A 23,679-nucleotide genomic window follows, 5' to 3' on the forward strand; every position below is an offset into this window, starting at 1 on the left:
TTTAAATAGTATATATTTTGTGCTGAGGACCGAGTCAGCAGGAGCAGGAGTAGGAAGGTATCGATATCAAATTATACATACGTTACACAATAAGCGTCGGAGAAATAAATATAATATTTATAATTATATAATATACGTATAGTAATGTTTTGCAACGTTAAATCTGACCACCACCTCATTGTCTGCACGCTGGACCGTTGGATCGAGTATAATTATAAAATATTATGTCGAACTACGTTCGGACGGTCTATTATGATTAAAACGATATTGGATTAGTACGTAGTGCCTGAATAGGTAATAATTAAAATAATATATACAGAGTTACCTGGCTATATGTATGTAATATTATTATATTATACAATATTCGTCCCGTTTAGAATTCCTTTGATCGCATCCTTCGTACCGAAAGTGCGTTGATAGTAACGCGCGTGCGTGTTTATACTATATTATAATATACTGTGTAGTCACCTATAAATAATTGAAAATTGGCGACGTTTGTGCGTGCACAAAAGCGACGGGGACTGGATGAGATGCTTAATCATTGATGTGAATAATAAAAATTGTTATTTTTTATATGTATATATATATATATATGACGCGTCGATTATTTCAAGGGAGTTTTTTCATTTAATTTCATTAAACGATGCAATGCAAAAGGGAAGAATTAAAATACAAGCGGCAATCGGTTTTTTATACGTCAAAACAAATTTGAGAGAATGACGAGGAAATACATACGGCTCGTGTAGCTTAACTCAATGACGTAATTATGGGGGGGGGGGGGGGTGATGAGCATAGACCGCCTCCCAGAGCTTTTAGATTCCGAGTGGAGCGATGAATGCATTGTTGTAATGATGTGTTTTGTTAATTATTTGTTGTGTTCGTATTTTCATCGAGTTTTGCACGAAATAAAGAAGATTCAATTGATGTATTTTAACGCTCGTCGTCTAATTATTTTTTCCGAAGTCAAACTCAATTTCACTTACCTCGAAACACTCGAAAAGTGAGTTTTCTTAAGATAACATCCGTAAAGTTTGAAAGTCCTTGTAATTTTCACTACGAATGTTTACATTTATTAATATTATAAAAACCGTACAAATATTATTTTTCTTACTAACACTTCAAAGTTGATAATATTACTTATTGAACTTTCAATTTGCGCGGTAGTGATACCAGGATACAAAACCTTTTTTAAACGTATTTAAAGAGTTAGTTTTGCAGAGACAAATGTAAATTACTTTTTACCTTACCATCACTTACGTTAAGTTTGCTTAGTCAATCTCCTCGAAAACATATAATATGTATGAATATTTATTGTTATACCTCTTAATGCTCATTTTTAAGCAAACAATGAAACGAGTCAAGTATAATACTCATGATGGCATCGTGTATATACCTGACGACTGGCTCTAGCATAAAAATGTAATCTAAATGCATAACGTATTTATTAAATATTAATACATGAAACATAAATGTTGATAAGAATATTCTTTTGGTTTTACTATATTATTAAGCTAATAATCGGTTTTACGTTACGGACGACGTTTTATATGATAAAAACGAGACAACCAATGTACAGATAAGCGTAAATAAAAGGATTTAACTTTTTAATCTGTTGATTATTTAACATTGAATTGTAAATAATACATATTATAATATAATACAACCGTATATTATTCAAAAAACTGCAGTGCCGCGTTAAGGGAGGGAGAGAGGCAAAGAGGGGTAGCTGCAGAAAAGTGGAACATTTTTAGTGTGACAATTTTTCGAATGTGAAACCAATGTTTTGTAGTTTCTGATTTGCAAATACTCTTTAGAAAGTATCATTCATGTATTACTTGTAAATTTGAATAAATACATAAACATTTCCGGTTTTGGACATTTTACTGTGGCAATGATTTTGTTCCTACTGTGGTGAAAAATTATAACAGGTTAACTGCCACGCTAAAACCATGAGACACGCTATTATCCTTGAAGGATCCAATAGCGATGAGTGAGAGGTAGGTTTATTTTGAGTTTATTTATACCTTACAGTATACTCTTTTTACCATTATTTGGGGGATCTGCAAAACCCTACAGTTGATATTAATTTCTATGCCGTGTAGGGTTCTGAGAACCATCACCAATATCAATTGTTTTGTATGGAGAAATATGCTGGCTCGGCCTCCTTGGAAATTCTTTGAAATGGTTTTTTGGGACGGAGATATTTTTTTTGTAAAATTGATATTTTTAATATAAATCAAAAATCTAAATACAAGAATTCTAGAAAAATGATCATTTCGATCTCGTCAAGGTTATTTTTGGGTCAATCCACCCAATATAATGACAGTCAACCTGATAATAATAGTGCGTCCAAAATTGCTACCACCCGCTACAGCTATATCGTTTTTGGAATGCTCGGGAACATTGTCATTGTTGGGTTATTAATTTCGAGTTCAAAATTTATACACGTACACTAAATGGTATTTTTCGAGCTCCCCTACTCCCGTTTTAACTTTAAATGTCTTACGATTATTTCCTAAATTAATATTTATACGCATTTTAAGGTTTAAGATGTTTTATTATTTGTACATTACCCAGTAATTATTTTATTTCAATCTCGTCTGTAGAATTAAAAGTATACACTATACAATATACTATCACCAAAATGAATAAAACTGTGTGGTCTCGTTTCGGAAATAAAACTAATTTATTGTGATAGATTTACTGTTATAATATAAGGGTAGTAAAGGGCCTTATATTTCTTAAGCGGCACTGGCAGTAAACCCTCTATATTATAATATAATAATATATTATTGTAGACTGCTGCAGTCTCCGACGACTCCCAGCTCTCGGACAGTGCGGGGTTGTTATTGTTTTGGCACGAACGACCGTTACAAATGCCAATGGATATTCTTATATTGTAATATGGCAAACGAAACGAACTACATAACGTCGACTCAGCTCTGAGCTTATAACAAACGGGCCGTTCGCAGATAATTAATTAAAATGTCTGTAATCACCGTATACTAGTTATATAGGTACATCGTTGTCAAGTGGCAAGTTCAGTCGACGTATGTGTAGCACGGCCTCCAATTATATAACTGCATAATCGGGACTTGAAAAATGAACAATTACATACAGTGATATCAGTGCTTCTCGGGTTTGGTGTATCTCTGCAATTCAGATATTATAGCTCTTGGGATATGTTTCAGAACGTGGTTCAAATAACCCTCTAAACTTTTCCGGTGTCTCTAAGAACAATCCCTAACATTTTCGTCAAAATCGGTCAACAGTGTTGAAATATACAGGCAACAAACAGTGTATGCAGAAAAATCATTTTATAATATTAAGCTCACATACTCATATACTATAATATTAGTTTTAAGATGTAATTTCTATATTTGAGGGCCATAAACGTGACAATTGTATACATACTTTTACCTGATCTGCCCGAGTAACCAAGATTGGGAATCATTATTCATTTGTATAACACCAAATACTAATTTTTCTTTTACAATAAATAATTATAATCTGTAACCAATGCCAACCACTAATAATCAAAAATAAAAAACGTCCAACATGATTCACGAAATCCTCGTATGAGCAGCATCTCTGTAAAATTTGAATTTCGGAAAATCCTTTTCGGGAGCACTGCGCTACACGCAAGTGGTACGAAGGTGCTGTATAAAACTCATAACATCAAGTCTCTCGCTATCATATAGTTTAGGCTCTAAGTTTATCAGCCAGTCAGTCAGGACGGGTTCGATCACATACATATACAAATAGGTGTACAAATAGGACGTGTGTGGAGGATTTGACAGTATTATTACTATCCTCTGAAATTACGTATTTCAAATATTATGTCTTCGTGACTTCCACACTCTGCTTCACCACCCTGTATGCAAGGCTGCCGTAGATGTAAGCGACACGTGCAAAAGATAAGACCGTATAATATATTATGATTAAACATATATATACCTATATTATTATTTTATCGTATGTGTAACGTCGGTTGCGTATCAGTCCGAGTAAATGCTCCTTAAGGGCTTATGCCACGACAACTTGGAGTTGGGTTAACGCACAAGGACCTTTCCTTCCTCCGTCATATTGAGATTATTTATTTTATTTTTCCCGAGACGTGTGCCGAATAAAAGAACGCGATTTATAATAACGATCTATATTATATTATTATTATGTGTGCTTGACGGGATGCCATTCAGAGGGTCCATTCGTTTCGCGGGAACAAAATAAAACATATTGAATACGCGCAGGGAATAGTTTTATTTTTATAAGAAATTAACTGTTGAGTGTTGAGACAAAAACTAATCACGACCATTCGACATTATCTATGAGGGTTTTTGGTGCCAACCTTAATAGATATTATGATTAATATCATGTGCCAAGGCGATCGAGATGAGATAAGTTTCCTCCGCATAGAGTCGTCGGTGTATTTAGTAAAGTTTTTTTTTTTTTGAGTAGAACAATAACGAATACGCGCTGGAAATGGATTTTTTTCAACGCTCAGAAATTAATTATTGAGTTCGATTATTATTATGATGCAAAAGAGTAAAATTCAATTTTCCGATAAATTTCAATAAGTAAGTAATAACGGTTCTATCGGAATTTATTTCTTCGCTTCTAAAATAATATGCTCCTATTGCACATTTTTATAACTTTTACACGTCATATATTATTATGATTTATCTTGGCTTTCGAAATTGTGTTAACATAAAAAGGCAATATACCAATTTATTATAACATCGTGTGGTGAGGAGAGCGATTGGCTTCACCTCGCATTGAGTGGTCGGTGTATCTTGTCCAGATCGTTTTTTCTATTTTTCGAGATAATAAGGGTTCTTGTGCTGGCGTTGCGCTTTTATCGACTTGGCTTGCGTAAAGCTCTTAACGGCGCCGAGGCCGTTCCGGGTATTATAATAATAAAGATGCTATTTGCCTTACCTTTTTTTTCGATGTGTACATTGAATAATAATAATAATATTGGATAATGTTCGATGTTGAATAGAAACCGCTGCAGGAGAACCGACCGAACCATCGTCGAAACGGTGGACAGATTTATTTATTTACGGAGAAAAGCGCAAGAGATTCGGCGGAAAAATTGTGGGACTTTTTTCCGGGACGATCGATGAAAATCTGCAGTCACGGTTTTTGGCGCCTAGCCAATAAATATATGACGTATACGTATATTTTATCGCGTGTGTACACGAAAAACTCGTATTGTTTGAATGCCGCGTGTGCGAGGAAAAGTTAAATATATACTTATAATACGCATACATTAAAAACAAAACCACCCGGAAAAGCTATATCGAGCCCGCTGCGAATGTATATTTTAAATTTCGACGGGCGCGTGTGCTCTGTAAAAATGAAGATTTATCATTGTTTAAAGCAGGTTTAGGGGGTATTGCAATACAACTTGATTTTGAAAAATATCTTTTTTATACTAAGCTAAGACAAGATATTAGTATGTTATCAACGGTCCACCCCGGTCGTTTCTACCCTAACGAATTTTAAATTTTCATTTTAAACACAAAGTGTCACACGGCGTAATGTCTAGGCAAAATTGGTACATTCCTGTATAGGGGAACGTTTTTTTTTTTAAGTATTGAATAGGTAACCGGCCTATTACGTCACTGCAGTTAAACCAAATATATTGTATTTATATAAATGTTTGAATATTGTGATACAGTACCGCAATGACAGTTTAAGCTGTTCACATTAAATCCATAAAATATCCAATGTATATAGTATTATAGTGGAGTTGTTTTACTGGAATATGCAGACAAATGCAAACACATTGCCGATTAATGAGCAATGATTATAATATTATGGTATATCAAATATCATTATAACATGTTAGCCTGTGCATCGGGAATTAATTTCCATCTATACTCGACGTTAAAATAATATTAATAGGCTATCGTGGTTTTGGGGTGAAGTAATAATACAAATGTAACACTCGATATCATATTTCAACCCACGAGTATTTAATTGTTACCTGTTATTATTAACATCAAACATTTTGTTTGGTATTTAGCCGACGAGGAGAATACCACGTATTCTTAGAAATCATTGGTAATTTAATATATGTATAACAAATAAACCATTTAATCAAAAATAAAATATTATAACGAAACTTTTTTTTAGAGCATATTTTGGTAATTTTTTTTTGGGCAGTTATGCATACATATTGTATAGACTTTTAAGGCATATAATTGTCGGCCTTAACAATCACTGATATATTGGTATTCAATTATAAGAAATATATATTGAATATCGAGTTCTAAAATCTATTTAAGGTTGCTATGTGTTTAAACTGCAAGCTAAAATATAAATATATAACTGGAAAATGTATGCTAAAAATATTCGGTTATTGCCATTGAAGAAAAATGTAACTGTTAAATAATTGGATTACAATGGACCCATCACATATTATGCGATATTTAAAAACTATACCTATTGCTGATGAACAAATTTGCGCACACGTGGTATTTTTTTTTTACAGCTGCCCGTAATAATAATTACAATGTTTACGTTTTATTTAGTTCATCTTTTTTTATTTATACACTCTGACCGAACTGAAATTAAAAAATACAATCGCCCCGGGTTTAGTGGGTACCTGTTGTGCCACAGCACAACGAAATTCCCATAGTAATAATAATAATAATAATAATAATAATAATAATACAATCGCAAATATAGTATATATGCTTTGTGTACAATGATAATTAATAGTGCGGTTACCGGCCGTGTTTGTTATTTTGTTGTCACGCGGTTCACGTGACTTTTAAATGCATTCGAATTAAAATAATTTAACCCTGGCCGGCCAATTCGCTATTGCTACCGTTGTTGTTGTTGTTGTTGTTATATAGATGTGTATATTATTATATTATAACGACGTACTTGTGCAGGTGGATAAATACTACTGATTGAATTCACGTATACAGTACGTCATTCAATCGAATTGTGTTTGTAATTTCTTGTGATTCCCCCAAAAAATATGTTATAAGAATATTAAACTAAATTTCTATGGCCGATGAATTTTGATCGCTCTGTGTGCTATTAACATGGCGGTTGCAAAAAATTGGATTCTGAAATTTCGAGCCCCGAAGCAGTATTTTCCCCGCCTTTAAAATATAATATTACAAATGATAGTTTATATAATATACAATAAAAAATATAGGAAAATTCTATGACAACATATTATATCATATAAAACAATTGATCCTTCAATAATAATATCGTCGCTGAGTATGCAAACGATTATTGATTGCTACACGCGATACTATAATGCTGCTGCTAATAAAATAAAAAATTGTTTTTCTAGCATGCAAAACAAATATTATTGGTTTATTCCAGTGATTTATGATATCGTATAACGTGCAGAAACTATAAACTATAAATTATAATATTATTATATAGGTTATGTCGTACACTTTTAAGCACTTTTTAAAACTATGGCCATGTTATACCTTCTGCCCCCCCCCCTCTGTTAATCCGACTCTAGATGCTGCACAGAATAAGCGCAACATCAGCAATCCACATGCACCTTTACTGTTTTGATGTAAACCAGTAAACAAGCAATCGCCACCGCACCGTGTCATACACAATATATTATAATATACAATACATTACAGTATATATATATTTTTTTTATTAGAATTAAGGCTTCAACTACTAAGGTCATGAGTATGGTACTGTGTGGGGGTGGAAGATTGGTTGAAACACGCATGTATATGTGACAAGGATTTTGTTGCTAAAAATCCCGGATGGTCACCCATCCGGCAGCTAGAAACGCATGCCGGTGAGTGCGCTTAAAGCGTTTTCCCACATTGAGCGTACGATCGAGGTACACCCCGTCACACATTACAATATTGCTATGATGAAAATATCATTACATAGGATGTAACAGGAAGACCTGGAAATGAATTCGTGTTCATGAATTAATTACTTTTGTTCCAATTTTTTTTATTTTTTATTTTTTTTATCCATTTTAATCTATATTATCACATTTTCGATAGGCTCTCACACAGTCACACAAGGATTTCGACATTCTCAAAATTTAAAACGAAGTTTGTTTTTGTTTACAAATAGTTGACATAAAATAAAATTGTTATTATGACCATGATTGAATATAATATTTTAACCTGCTGCATTTGATATTCGGTCGTCATATTTCTTACCCACGAGGGTTAAAACTATTAAAACCATTCGATTATTTTCGCTAACAATTTACGGTTAATACCGCGAGAAAACAAAATTACTTAATAAACGATCCACCGACTAAAAATTAAATATTTTCTTTTTTTCTATTATTAAAATATTAAAATTTGTTAAACCGAACAAAGTCTGGATACTGTATATAAGTTGGTATTTTTTTAAGGGCAACGCGGTAAGCTGGGTCAACTATCATAGTCATACATAAGTTTTTCTATAAGTATAGTTTTAAAGACGACATTCGAAAAAAATATAAGATTGGTATTACTACCTATTTACTACCTTATTTTATTACTTTTGTACAAAACATTATTGAAGTCGTAGATTTTATTCGAATCGGACACACGACCGGATATCGGAGGCGCTGTCTATATATAGTACTGGGAAATTGTTTTCCCCTCCAAATCGGAATTCACGAAAACGTCGCATTTTCCCGCAGCTCAACCTCTTCGACAGCACGAGTCTGGGGGATACATTATTATACATTTTGTTTAGTATTATAGAAATAATAATGTAAACCCGAGAGTCTCTTTCGTCGCAGCGCATCAGGTGCGAGTCTTATATTAGTTTTCAGCAAGGTAAAGGTGAATATTATTCGGGAAAACAGACACACAATAGGACGCGGTAGGTAGGTATATGCTTACGTATTATATAGTCGCAGCTGGTGCATATTATAAGTCTACAGTTTTTAGATTAAACTTTGGTCCACGAGGGGTATATTATAATATTATAAGGGTATGCGTCTTTATAAGAGCTTCGTCAGCCGAGCACCCGAAAGTGAAATTTCGTAATTTTTTTTAGAAAATTAGCAACCAATTTGTACGGTAAGATTTCAGATTTGAATGTTAAAATCTTTTGAATTTATGTTCCATTATAAGGGAGTGGGTGCTTTATTAAAATATAATAATCAATTGTTTTAATTTAAAGCAATTGTAATTACCAGCACCCCTATCACTGAAACATCAATTCAAGGGTGAAATTTTGGATTACGAATTCTAAATTTTACGTTAGGTAAGAATTATAACAAATTAGTCACTAATTTCCTAAAAAAACAGTACCACATTTCATTTCGGGGTATTGGATTGACGCGAAGGCTCTGTACATCATACATATGTATTCATCTTAGTACTACCTACTGTACGTCATAACTTCTTACCGTTTCGTAGATATCATTTTATATTTTTTTTATACAAGTCATAGAGAAATTATGTTCGATGGCTGACCCAGATTTATGTAAAAATCACCGAAACATTTCATGATCACTGAAAAAAACCTATTTTTTAAATATCTCGTATGTGTTTTCTTAAGAAGCTTATTGACCTAAGTTCAAATTGCTGTGGTTATACATTATACGCTTTATATACAAAGGTATTACACAATTTTTTTAAATTAAATACATGTATTATTATAAACACAATATAAAGAGTATTAAATAATAATACAAATTACTGACACCTTTAAGCTGAGCTTGTGGTAGTGTAAGGAATATTAGTAAATAGAAATACCTACATATAAATCATCTTACACTACATAATACATAACACGTTTGATTTGATTAATTGAAATTTAATTTTTTTACTTTTCCAAGTATATAAGTACTAAATTGTCGGCCAGGCGTAATAAAAAATAAACATTTGAGTACTTTAAAATGTTATTCAATCGTTATAATAACCTAATTAGTTGATAATAATCGTAATGATAAGCATACGATTGGAATGTTACAGTATTTCTCTATTGCCGTGATTTTGATCGATCTGCAATTTATAAATTTATATGACAATATTTAAATAGATTTATTATTTTAGTATAGTATTAATTATTAAAATATTATGTTACCTGATAATAATATTATATGTCCTATACTGCTTGAGCAAAAATAATATATAATCACTATCGACGGAATAAAAAAAAAGTGACTACAACAACTGTTCACGATCGCGTTTTGTATACACAAAACCATTATTATATTTCGTTCAAGCTTGAATAGAAAACCGCATATTACCGCGTATACCAGGTATTGTGTATGGCCTACCCGCACATGAACGGGCGAATATAACATCTGCTTGAAAATATGAACACGTTAGTCGTACACTCAAAGTATAAAGGCGTATTATCATTGTTTCGAGACCTTTAAAATATAAAAATGCTCTCCGGGCGTTTCATTTAAACCTAGTGATCGTACTACAGAAATGCGTTCTGCTCTGTCTTAAGACATTCGTGTTCGTATTCAATAATCATAATAAAGGTGATATGTACATATCTGCGTGTATTGCAGCTACCAGTAAGCCAATAAATTGTACAGGGTGATTATTGGTTAACAGAAAACACACATTTTATCACGAAAAGCATGTTAACGTTCTTGGAAATATTCGATTATTTACATACGTTTGAAGTCGTTAAACAAAAAGACATTTTTTACCGTTTTCAATTGTTACCATTTTTTAAAAGAGATTATACACTTTTGATTTCATATACCGATGAAATATTATTTTCTGAGAACCTCAATGAGTGAAAATCGAATTTCAAACAAGTATTTAATTAGTTAGAGCTTATAATTCAGCTTTGATGAGGGGATTGGAGTGGCACCGTGGAACCACACAAAATGTTGGCCTACTTATACACTCATCAAAACTTCAAATACCTACTTAAAACTAATTAACTATACTCGTCAGTAATTGAATTTTCATAAATTGAAATTTGCTGGAAAATATTTTGTCCACAATATAAAATTAAAGATTTACAACATCATTCCAAACAATCAAAAACTTTAGAAAAGTTCTAAATTCTAAAATTCTAAAAACTTTTTTAAAATTTAGTACAAAACAATATTACATTTTTTTTTTCAAATGTCGTTTTGCTATAACGTCATATAATCTAAAAAATGTTAAACATTTCAACAAAATGTATATTAACCTTTAAAAGGATGATCCTATATAAATAATGTAGAGCAGATTGAATAATTTTTTTTTCATTGTAAACGTCAACGCTTAACTTTTTTCCTTTTGGTTGAATGATAAAGCACAATACATTTCATTCCTATCAGGTCGGTCGTTCAAAGTCGTCCAAGTTTTAATGAGATTGGGAAATACCAATACAGCTAGCTGATGTCCGTATAGTATCTACTCGAGTTATATCAAATGTTATTAGGTTTAGTGATAAACTGATTGTTTGTAATAATAATATTTTTTAAATGAGCATTTTTTTTTTATAAAAATATTAGGTACTTTAAATTACATACGAAATTGAGCAAGTATTTTTTACACACACTACACGACGATGACTTTCCGCCCTAACTTATGCTCACTCATCACCTCATCGCGGCGAATGGAACGTAAAGTAATCTCGTACAATATTTAATAGTACACCCATCCTGATGTAGCTGTAATCACGTTATTACAATACATTTCGCTCGAAAGTGAACAATTGAATTGCCACACTGTACCCACTCTGTACATCACACTGTATAGATCCACTTACTGAGACGCTACGGTTTTTTTTTTCGGGCACTTCCACTTGATTATTTTTTTATTTAATTTATTGCGCGTTCGTCTCACGTCAGCCCCGAGGATCGCATTATAATATTATGTTATACACATACGAGTGGGTAGTCTGCACGTATCTATACGCACGGCATAACGCGACGGATCGAATGCAATTATTTATCGTGTTCCGTGGCTTTTGGCTTGTGTATACCTGCAGCAGCTATTTTATTCGGAATTATCTACCGTTATTTGAAAGGCACCGCCGACCCAGGTCGGGCATTATACGGCGTACCTACACAATCCTGAAGTATTATTTCCGTGGAAAAAATTATCCTTTCGAGACCGCGAACGATGTTCGGCCGTTTTCGCACAAAATCTGTGCGGTAAACGCCGTCGTTAATAATATACGAATAACAATAATAATATGTACAAACATTCCACTCGCGCAGGTTTTAAGTTTTAACCGTACACATGGCCCGTGTAACATGGGTATACGGTATAATATATAGTCCTTCGCCCGTGAAGCATTGTACTAGTATAATGGCTTACGTTTATGTACGTGTATTGCACATTTATATTATTTTGTGTTAGGCATATATAAAAATGTATATATTGCCATATTATGTATGTATATGTGTGGTACATGTTGTACACTGTAATATTAATATACCTATGCTATGACATTTTTAAATCCCAACTCCACATTTTTCGGTCGTGATGTATACGATACCATATTTTTTGTTCTATAAATAATTCACTCAACTATTCATACAAAAAATCAAAAACTATATTGAAGTATGCGGCTCTTAAATTCGTCATATTATGAAAAAATCTCGTCATCTATATGCTTATAATATGTAGGGCAAAATGGGCCAGATTTGAATGCTGGCCATATTTTAATTATACCTACTAATATATTTTTTTAGCGGTTACTCAAATGAATACAAAAAACAATTGAATATTGTCATAAAACTTTTCGTAAGTAAGTTTTTTTTCAAATTACATAAATCAACAAAACTTTTACCTACGTTATTAAATATTATTGCTTAGCAATTTTTTACTTTACCTGCATAGTTTATTTACAAAATTCAAAATTAATGTAAATTTAATATAGGTTATCTAATTTTTTTTTCTTCTTCTTCTTCTAATATTTCTTACAAATTCACAACATCACTTGTGCTTATTGTTAACAGTTTTGCTTTACAGATAGAACAAATACTAAATTCAATATTAAAAATTGAGTATAACGCTTTTTGTTAATAATTTTGGCATGGGGTAAATTTGAATATTGTCTTGTACCTTAAAGTTTATTTTCTATTCCCAATTTATGTGCTTAGATAGGTAATGCAAAATATCAAGGAAATATGATAGTCAATCTGGTTGATATTTAACATTCAAAAGTGCAACTTGTATTATAAGCTACATTCGAATGTACAATACATAATATGGTACAAAAATAAGTTAAAATTTTTAATTTTTAACTGTAAAAGTTATTGTGTATATGATTTTGTAATGAGTAGGTAGTATAATATTTGCAAACCTGCCTGCACTACAAACAAAATCTATCAAATATAATATTTATCAATAAATAAAAAATTGGAAAAATAAAATGTAATTTCAATCAAATCTGAGTAATCTGACACATCCTCCCCTACAAAAGTAGGTATAGTTAGGATTTAATTTATTACCTTCCTAGGTACCTTTATGTATGGATATTGGATTTTCTTTTCAATAGGTGTGTAATTTAAATAAATGGGGTGAAGACAGTAAAATATATTTATCACCGTACGGGTGAACCGATCGAAATACGATTATTATCGAAACTATTGAATCGGTCAAACCTATATATGCTTCGTCGATACATAAGACTTCAAAAGCTTGCCAAAAAAACGTGACCGTTATAGTATGGGCACATCGCACGACTTATACAAAATCATCTATATCATTGACTCGCCAAGGACACTCGTATATAAAATGCAGGATGAATCATCGGACGGACGCGCAGTAATGCACCCTGTACAATAATAATATACGTCCTCCGTGTACTTAGGCGAGCGTCATCCTTTATACGAAGGTATATAATAATAATATAAAACACGAGTCGTATAATAATGGACGGGGGTTGGTTGGGCAGGCTCGTCGCAGTGACATTCGGATGGACGCTTTTGCCCGGAATTATTGCGAAACCTTTGCACGGGGCAGCGGTGGAGGTAACGGCAGTGGCTGTTATGGGGGGGGGGGGGTAATAATTATAACGACCCGGGGCGTAATGTTATGTAGGTACGTGCTTGTGTTCATATATATCCGAGAGTATGTATTACTACTTTAATTGCAGTTACTCCTATAGTGTTTTACTGCAGTTACGGCCAGCTATTTTGTATATACTTTTCGAATATTATAAAAATGCAAAGCCGTCGGCTGAGGCGCGGGTGTAGAGAGAAGTAGAACAAATAGACGGCGTGTATACGGAGTGGATGAGATTATTTCTCGTTTTCAACTGTAAAATATTGTGTACGTAACTCTATGTTGAAATATTAAAGAGGAAAACTCCTCGGTCGCCCATCGTGCTATTATGACGAATACTCATAATTGGACAATTCGATAGATACGTCTCTCGAACAATAATGTTTATTGTTACTAATTGTTACGACCGATGTAGGTATTTGTGATAATATATATTATGATTTATGAATTGCAGTGTAATATTCAATTGTATTGTGTTGTCGCGATTGAAACATTTGACAATGATCGATAGACCGACGTTCAGGAGTAAACGATTACACATACTATAATCGTAAATATATATATGATCGCGTATATGCTATAAACTATAATAGTATTGGCGAGTACATAAATTATACTATATAGCACCCGTTTAGGACACTTTTAATAATTCTCGTCGTAATGGTAATTTTAAATTACGTTCTTTTTGAAATTAAAGAGCAAGATAATTGACAAGAAATATAATGTGAGCTTTTCGGAAATAATTATAATTTTATATTGTTTTATCGACCGGGATAAAATTTAACGGAAAGATATACAATTATATTAATACTAGTTTTTGAATTCATAAAACATGTTTGATAAGCAGGACTCTGTAATACCGTCTGAAAATAATATCTAAACGTCATAAAAATAACATTATCAAGTAGCTTATATACGTTTATGCTTACATTTTATTCCCTCAAAAAATAATGAACTGATTTTAAAAATAAATCAAACCAATTCTGTGTCGATGTTGTTGCTTACACCGTTGATTAAGCCCTACTAAAAAAATGAAAACATCTGAATATATTATGATTTTTAGTACTATTAAAATATTTTTTTTACTATGAAGATGACCCTCGGTAGCTGGAGACGATTGGAGAACAGTTTTCACCTATAAATTAATTTTTTTTTTTTCTTTACATTGGTATGATTCTTTAAGCATTCTCTCTGTCATATCCTTTTAAGTATACTTAAAAATGCCAAAAAGAAGAATTTGAATAAATGTATTATTAAATTAAAATATGAGGATGAGCAATGAGCATGTTCGGTTGGTAAACCATCTCGTATAAAAACGATAATATTGGTGACCCAATTACCCAATTCAATAATAATAAAAATGGTTATGGATATATGTTTACAATCCTCGATACAATGAATTATCAAAGCTAGTTTCTTAGGAGGGATTCAAAGACATTGTTATTTCTTTCTGGAAACATCCATCTTTCTATGACATTTTATTGCTGAAATGACATTCTCATTCGATACACATGTGGCTATATAAAATACAATGAATTACAAATATTATCTCTACAGCTCATCATATTACATTTTAATTTTCTTCTAGAATTCACCACCATTATTAGATTCCACACAGATTTAATTCTAATTACGTTGAAATATTTTTTTAACTTATCTTTGCCATGTGATTTTTTCTATATATGTATGGTTTGATGAAAGAAAAATCACAACAAAGGCTAGAAATAACATTTTTTCATCAAAGGACTCTGTAAACACGGTTAATTTGCAATGGCGATTTTCTGTTGTCATTTCAATGGTAACACGATGTGCTCTTTGCACGACTTAATGTAGATTATATGTAAGGATATGATCCCGGCAAAACTGTACAAACATGTATGAAATATAAAATAATATTATAATAATTGACTGTAAATAAATTGTTTGTAATAGAACTTAAAGGATTTTAAGGCTTTGTCATTATATTTACATAATATTATGCATTATAATAGTAGGTATAAACTGTCGTATAAGGTTTTTCTGAAAATAATACATTTTGACTTATTACTATTCTTACAGTACCTATAGTTCATTTGTATTTACGGAAAACGAGTTAGAAAAAAAAATGTATAATACACTTCTATATATTATACTGTTCAACAGTCATTACGAGCGTTCTGTTATGAATTATGCATGATCGCCAGGGTTTATTCGTGTAATCAATCTTAATGTTATTACATATCCTTTTGTACACGTTTTAACTTGTAAAGTCGCTGTAATCAATTCTATAGTAGTAAATTATGTAACGAAAACTTTCTCTGAAGTCTACCGCAATAATAATTATAATAAAAATCGATTCCGAGTATGATAACAATATGAAGACGATCAATCATTTCAATATAATACAATAATATACATGTATATATTTAGATTTATACTACTGAAATTAACCTAAACAATGTATTATTTTAATAAAATATATGTTTGTATAAAAACTGACAACAATTTTTATCTGTGTTCTCTGTCACTAATAACGATTTAAATTTTGAACATAAATCATTACTTTTGAATTACTCTTTTTTGTTTTGTGATATTATATGCACTTCACATCATGAAGTTTTTGAAATCTCGGCCTCTAAATTTCACGACCCACGGAAGTTCTAAAAACATTTGTATAGCAATCTATTGAATTTATTTAAGAAAATATTCGTCTCTCACCAATGAATTTCCCGTTTATAGACATTCTCATTGGTGATATAAAATGGATTTTTAAACGATAAACAAAATGATATTTTCTTTATAAACTTATATACTTGAACTGATAAACTTGCAAAGATCATCGAATATTTTATTCTGTAGTCTATTCATTTTTACATATCTCGGTAATATTTATATTTTTGAAGTGCTGAATGTTTCGAATAAGCATAATTTGTTATATTCGCATCGTTCGGTCGATATCATTGAAATGCAAAACATTTAAGATGAGAAGTTTCGTAAAATCTGAAGATCTACTGTTGTTTGTCACCTGCTGCTATAGATGTATTTCGGTATCCATATAATACAATAAACATAACCAAACGAAAGAGATGATCAATAATATTACATAAATATTTTGTTCAGATCTTATATGTATACAAGCATTAATAAAACGCTATCGATATCCGGTTAAAATTTGAGTTCTCCCGACGTTCGGCCGTCTCCTTCATGTGCATGGTGGGTGAAAAATTATCCTCATAAAAATGTTTCGTTTGAGGTTTTCTGCGGATGATTACAAAAGTTTTGTCGTTTTGTCAGCTAAAACTGATTTTACTCGATTTCCAGCTCTATTACTGTTAAAAGAACGTCGATTGCACTTGTCCAATTACGACATCGTATAAAATAATAAGCTACGTATATACACTCTTCCGTTTCAGTCGAAAACAACTCGAATAGTACAAATAATATATTATTAATTAATACGCACTCAATTTGAAATTTTGGATTTTCCACCCTTCCTATGGTACGTTTCGATCTCGTTATCGATGTATTTATTAAATAATTTAACGGACATAGATTTCAGTTGGTGGCGACACTGACACATTTTTTCCGGAAATTACTTTAATCTAAAATAAAAGACGTCTCTCACGGTAAAATGTAAATTAACGTGTACATCGATGCGCTTTCAATAGGTACTATATTTAGCCATTATTACAATATAAACCGCTGTGACCGCAGGTGACCGATAACCATGAGAAAATGTTATTTTTATACCAACATGCGACTTTGAATTTGCGGCGCTTCATGACGTATAAACGCAAAGCCCGAACTTGGTAGATGAAATTTTTGTTATATTTGGATGCTCGAACCCGAAACATGCAATAAATATGTAATAATATATTATATTGCGTTGTGTTTATACATTATAATATTATTATGTTGGATTACAAATCCAAACAACATAATAATAATATTGAATAAAACATTTTTTGGAACTCAGGAACCTCTTGCTTCCACCTATTGCATAGAACACTGAATTCCACACACGAATACTCCATACCTACATCGTTTATACAGATTGGAATTTATAGAGCTTTTAATTACTACATTCAATAATGGTACTCATTTAATGATTATTATTCGTACAGGATCGTGCAAATTTCTCGTCAAAAACGTAAAATAATTGAATTGTTTATTTATTTATGTGGGTACGTATATAGACCAGATAGTGTGTGTGTGTGTGTGTGTGTGTGTGTGTGTGTGTGTGTGTGTGTGTGTGTGTGTGTGTGTGTGTGTGACTCAACACGGCAAATATTACAAAAGCAAACAATTTAGGTAACCCATTAAAATACGACTATTTTTTACGTGAGAAGTTATTTAAAGGATACTATGAAATTTCATATTTTGGGTAGGCAGGTCCTTAAATTTTTGTTTGGTTTGTCTAAGTTGAAAAATATTTCAGCACACCACGGTGAGTGTATAACGCAACGTAAAATATTATAAACACACATTAAAGTCGCAACTGTTCGAGTTCTAACGTGTATTCGACGACCAAATTAAATATATTTTTTCGTCAGGTATATAGTACTGTCACGTTTTCCACCGAGTTCAGCGTGTTGCAAACATCGCGGATCTGACTATTTCCCGCTTATTTTTTTCGGGGCGCAGTGAACGTAAAGGAAATAGTCGAAGGTAGTATAATATAATATATTATTTTATATTCGTACGCGTAATGGATAGGGTACGTGTGTCGTGTGTGTGTGTACATATACGATACGATAAAATAACAATAATAATATGACGGATTCGTAAAACAGTCGACTTGCTCGGAATGTCATATTGTCAACCCCCGTGAAGAGAGATCATTTCACATTTCGTTTTTCGTTGTTTTTATTTCCCCTTTATTATTCATTTTTTTTTTTTTTGACATAATAATGCGCGAAAGCTTTTGCTCTGTTTGTCGTTACTCCATTCCAGCGGTTAGTCACGTACTGCAGACTGCAGCTGCTGCGGCATGATACGTTTTTCATAGGGTAAAAAATGCGCTTCAAAATTGAATTTCGTTGTTTTTCCCAACACAGCCGTGTCCTTATCATATACAGGGTGGTTCTCCGAACATGATCACACCAATGTTATCCTTTTGTTATACATTTATTTGAGTTTTTATCTTCGAAGGGGCATCAAATTGAATTGCCAATGCCATTAAGCTATACCTATATATATATTAATTTGGTACTACAATAATGTCCCATTACAATAACTATTTTATTTTTATAATAGCCTATATTATAATACGCCAAATGTGTCGTATGTATTATATAAATTATATGTGTTTTACGATCTATTAAGTAATTAAAATACTGCCCATCTATTAAAGAACATATCAAAGATATTCCTAGGAGTAAAATTATACTACAAAACCTACTGTAAATTAGTCTTTTTTTGTCAAAAGGTTAATAATTACGTGCCTTTATTTTCGTCCGTTCAGACAACCCTATAAAATAAGTTAGTTTTTTTCGTCCTTTCAAGAAGGAATTAAGCACAGTGGAGAAAGTTTATCGAACGCCATTGTGCAAGTAAAATTACTCGCGCGAAAAAGTCCACAAGCGTGCGCGCGCATTTCGAGTTGAAAATGTCAAAAGTGGCACAATAGCTACCATTACAGTTACACGTACCCCCGGGTACTCGCACATTATTCAGGTAGAAGCTTTCGGGAGTTTCACGCGTCGCCTGTTAATATTTTCTGAACCGTCAACGGTAACTCTACTTAAGACGATAATACTATTATTATAATAATGATTAAAACTCAATTTTAATTTATTGACGGCTACTGAAACACCGCAAACATTCAAATTATTAATCAGGTCCCAATCGCGGTCTTATTTCAACGACTATGTTGAATTTACTACATTATGATATGTATTACAATATAATCAACTTATAACTATGTATTTCAAACTATAATTCTAAATTAGGTACGGACGAGAAGTATATACAGTTCATATTTTTATATACACACAATACACTCATTGTGTATAATGTGTAATATTGTTAAATGAGGATATGGTAAGATAGAGGCCGCAGTTTCGTCAGCGTTAAATAATATTATGTTCAGCCGTACATCATCATTATTTCCATAATATTTGATTTTCTGTTCCAGCAACTGTTCCATACTTTGTAGAAGCACCGATTCTCTAAAAACCGATTTAAGGACAATATTTTGTGTCGTTCTTTGAAGCACTATGACAAGCCGTTGGAAGCTTTGACACTGTCGTACTTAACGATTTAACGAGCAACTTCTAATGCTTTTGCCTGAACCATCAGTTTAGACTTGGGCACGTTCTTATTTCTAACACGGCTGAACCACTCTAAAATGACTTACCTGACCCATTGCTCTGGAATCGGCGAGCTTTGTCGTTTGCGGCAGTTTCGTTGTATTGACACAAAAGCTCTTGTGCCCGCCGTGACGTACGAACATGTGGTCCGTTGGTAATTTGAATATGATACTACCGACGTATACCTATGAGATTGTATATTTGAGTTTAAACTAAGATTGTTGTCCATTGGTCGAGGTATCGGGGAGAAATATAGCTGTTCGAGTCGGCAATAGAAAAGGGTCCGTTACAGAGGCTACCAGGTGGATCGAAATCCAATGGAAATAATAGTCTATCTTTTTACGAGGATCTTATTATTTTGTCCGTTATAAGAGAGGTATTCGTTAAGACAGGTTACGCCTGTATACTTGATCACATAATATTCAATAAGTGACATCGTTGTATTGATTTTAGACTTTACATGTTATCATATTTATTTGTTTTTTCGGTCGATATCGTTTTATTATTCATTTACGATACAGTTGCTATATACGTTGTAGTCGGCGCGTTATTCAACGAGTTGAAAGTATAATATTATATGGTCTCGGAAATCTTTGTTTTTGAAATACAATTTTTTTACGGAGGGTATCCGGCAAAAATTTGTAAAACTACTTTTTTATGAAATCGTTTAACGGAAGACATACCTTTATTTATATTACGATTAAAGATAATATATTAAAAGTACTTTATTTAAACGTGATTCTTACAACAACCTTATTAATGTTCGTCTGAGTTATCATACATTTCGTTAATTATTTTTTGTGGTGATAAACGGGATAACGAATTTTGAAAAGAACGCCCTTAAAAAAATCAATATAATATGAACTTCCCCGGTTGTAAGTGAAATACGTCGGTTTGTACTTTGTTTATATTTTACAAAAAAAATTAAATTTATTTGAGTATTTGTACCTCTCGTAAACGTATACACCGTATATTCAACAACATGTGCTTTTTCGATCGTACTGTACACATGCAATTAGCTCATACAATAATACAAATTATAATGTTACATTTATGTGTCGTGATATTCACGTACTGCCAAACAACAGCTGTGCTTTCGAGATCCTTGTGATTCGAAACAAAACGGTTGTTGTTCGATCGGCGGCTGCTCGTGCTCTCATCGGATGGGAGCAAACTCACGATTTTCGCAGGAAGCGATATATATGATAAGTTCGAGTACTACAACACTCGGAGATGCAACTGAAATCATCACGATGACTGAGTATTCACTCCATGTGCCTATACAGTGTGCTTGCATTGACACAATACGTAGATAGGTAGGTACATTCAAGTGTAATATTCAGTGATATGGGTGTATTTGTTTGCCCTATAAAAAAAATCATTCGACATGTAAAATTGTGTAAATAGTAAATACGTTTATAAATATAAAACAAAGAATAAACAAGACATTTGTATTGCATACACTGTTCGATGAAAATTACATTTGACGAATTACATTTGTATTACACTGCACATTGAGAGGATCCTTAATATTATGAAATTTGATGATCGGCAGTAAGTTGTCAGTTGTCTGCCAACAACTTTCCCTTACACTGAAAATGAGGTCTCTACGTCGGCTGAGGTCAATAAAAGTTGTATGCAATTAAGTCGGTCGGCTAATTGGTTGGTGTGACGTAAAGATGAATTTCAGCCTTGTCGAATTTAAGACTATGCTACCTGATGTTATATTATACAGTTCAAAATTAATTTTATTTCTTAGTACTGTATTTCAATAAGTCAATTTTTCTAATCATAAAGGGATAAATAGGTAAACAATTACAAAAAAAAAATTAAAACCGTCAAAAATGCCTCCAAAAGTATAAAATCCACTAAAATGCAAAATAATTTTGTGGTTACAACATGGAATACTCGAAACACATATTTTGTAGCACGGAAAGCATCGTGTAAGACGTCCGAAAAACAATTGCAAATTGCAAATGCATTGAAATCCACGTCCCAGTTATGTGTATTGTGTGTATAAGTACGTCATGATAATATTAACCACGTACTGTCAAATAACAGCTGCGCCATCGCGATTCGAAACAAAACGGTTGTTGTTCGTTCGACGGCTGCTCGTGCTCTCGTCGGATCGGAGAAAACTTTACGATTTTCGTAGTTTGCGATGTTATAATATGTTATGATAAACGAAGACGGGGGCACACGATCGTGCTTTTCACACCTCGACTCGGCTCGCTAGACTTTCAGGCGTCGTAAAGTTTTATCAGTTGGGTACACTATCAGATCCAAGTCGCACTTCACAGCGCCAGCCATCTCCTCTTACGATCCGTTGAGATGACAAACGTGTGTGCTTTTTGTATTCAATGTGAAAACTCGCGGCTTCTCTACGTGGAATCGAATACATCGAACTTATACACTATGTATATATGTATTTATTTACAAATTGTTCTTATACATAAAAGCGTTCACTGTATTATATTATATACATGTGTAAATACTTTAATATTATATAATATTCGATTCGCGTTAACGTCTCGTCATGTATGGTTCTTTTTGTCCCTTTTTTTTTTTAGTTTTTTAGTATTTAATATACGAGTATTTTTTTTATACATTTTTATATTCTCGCGCATTACTTTATTGAACGAGTATAATATATTATTTTGTGATGTATGCTATATTGCGACCTAAGCATCATACCGGTGGATATTGATATGATATAATATAATGGCTGACAAAGCGGATTACGTACGGTAGATAATAATGCTTTTTCATATTTTGTAATATGGTATTTAGTTTGTCGGGAATTAATAATGCGGTCCAATTTGAAAATAATAATATAATGCCTAACGAATGATTGCTATATTAAATACCAATTGGTTTTTTTTTTTTATATAGATATTATATAATAAATGGAATGACCTTACAATGAGTACATGTTATTAAAGTTTCGGGAAAAACGTATATTTTTTTAATAACAATAAAAACGAATGTAATAGAAAAAATTTTCATTAAATATTACATTTATATCAACAAAAAAATAAAAGTCACATCACGTCATAGAGGGTTTTATACGCTAGAACAAATACTTATGAACTGTTTGGTCAACATTCATTGTCTCTTGGATTATTATTAAAAGCTTTGACACATACATTTTCCAATATAACCCACATTTTTTTCGATAGTTTTTCAGAATAATATATTCTCTTATATGTTCGAGAGTCGAGACCATTCTTGTGAGATTCCAGAAAAGTTGTGTACCTAAATTGCATATTTTTAACGCCGTGTAAAATATTGTATTGCTCATACTACAGAAATACATCAATCTAACAGTTATTCCGTGCGTTATTTTAATATTAGCATATTCTATGATACAATTAATTGAAAACCGTACTGTTACTAACTGCACCGGATATAAATAATATTTAAGTCGTTTTTTTTTTTAATTTTTGACATAA

At 32.3% G+C, this 23,679-nt stretch overlaps 1 protein-coding gene across 4 annotated transcripts in view; it reads left to right on the plus strand.

The window, feature by feature from the left end:
- LOC111038139 overlaps window positions 1-23,679 on the plus strand; it is an 82,512-nt gene that overhangs the window by 4,609 nt on the left and 54,224 nt on the right. The gene's annotated exons all lie outside the window — the stretch shown is intronic.

Source organism: Myzus persicae, unplaced genomic scaffold (assembly GCF_001856785.1).
Source record: "Myzus persicae strain clone G006 unplaced genomic scaffold, MPER_G0061.0, whole genome shotgun sequence".
Classification (NCBI taxonomy): domain Eukaryota; kingdom Metazoa; phylum Arthropoda; class Insecta; order Hemiptera; family Aphididae; genus Myzus; species Myzus persicae.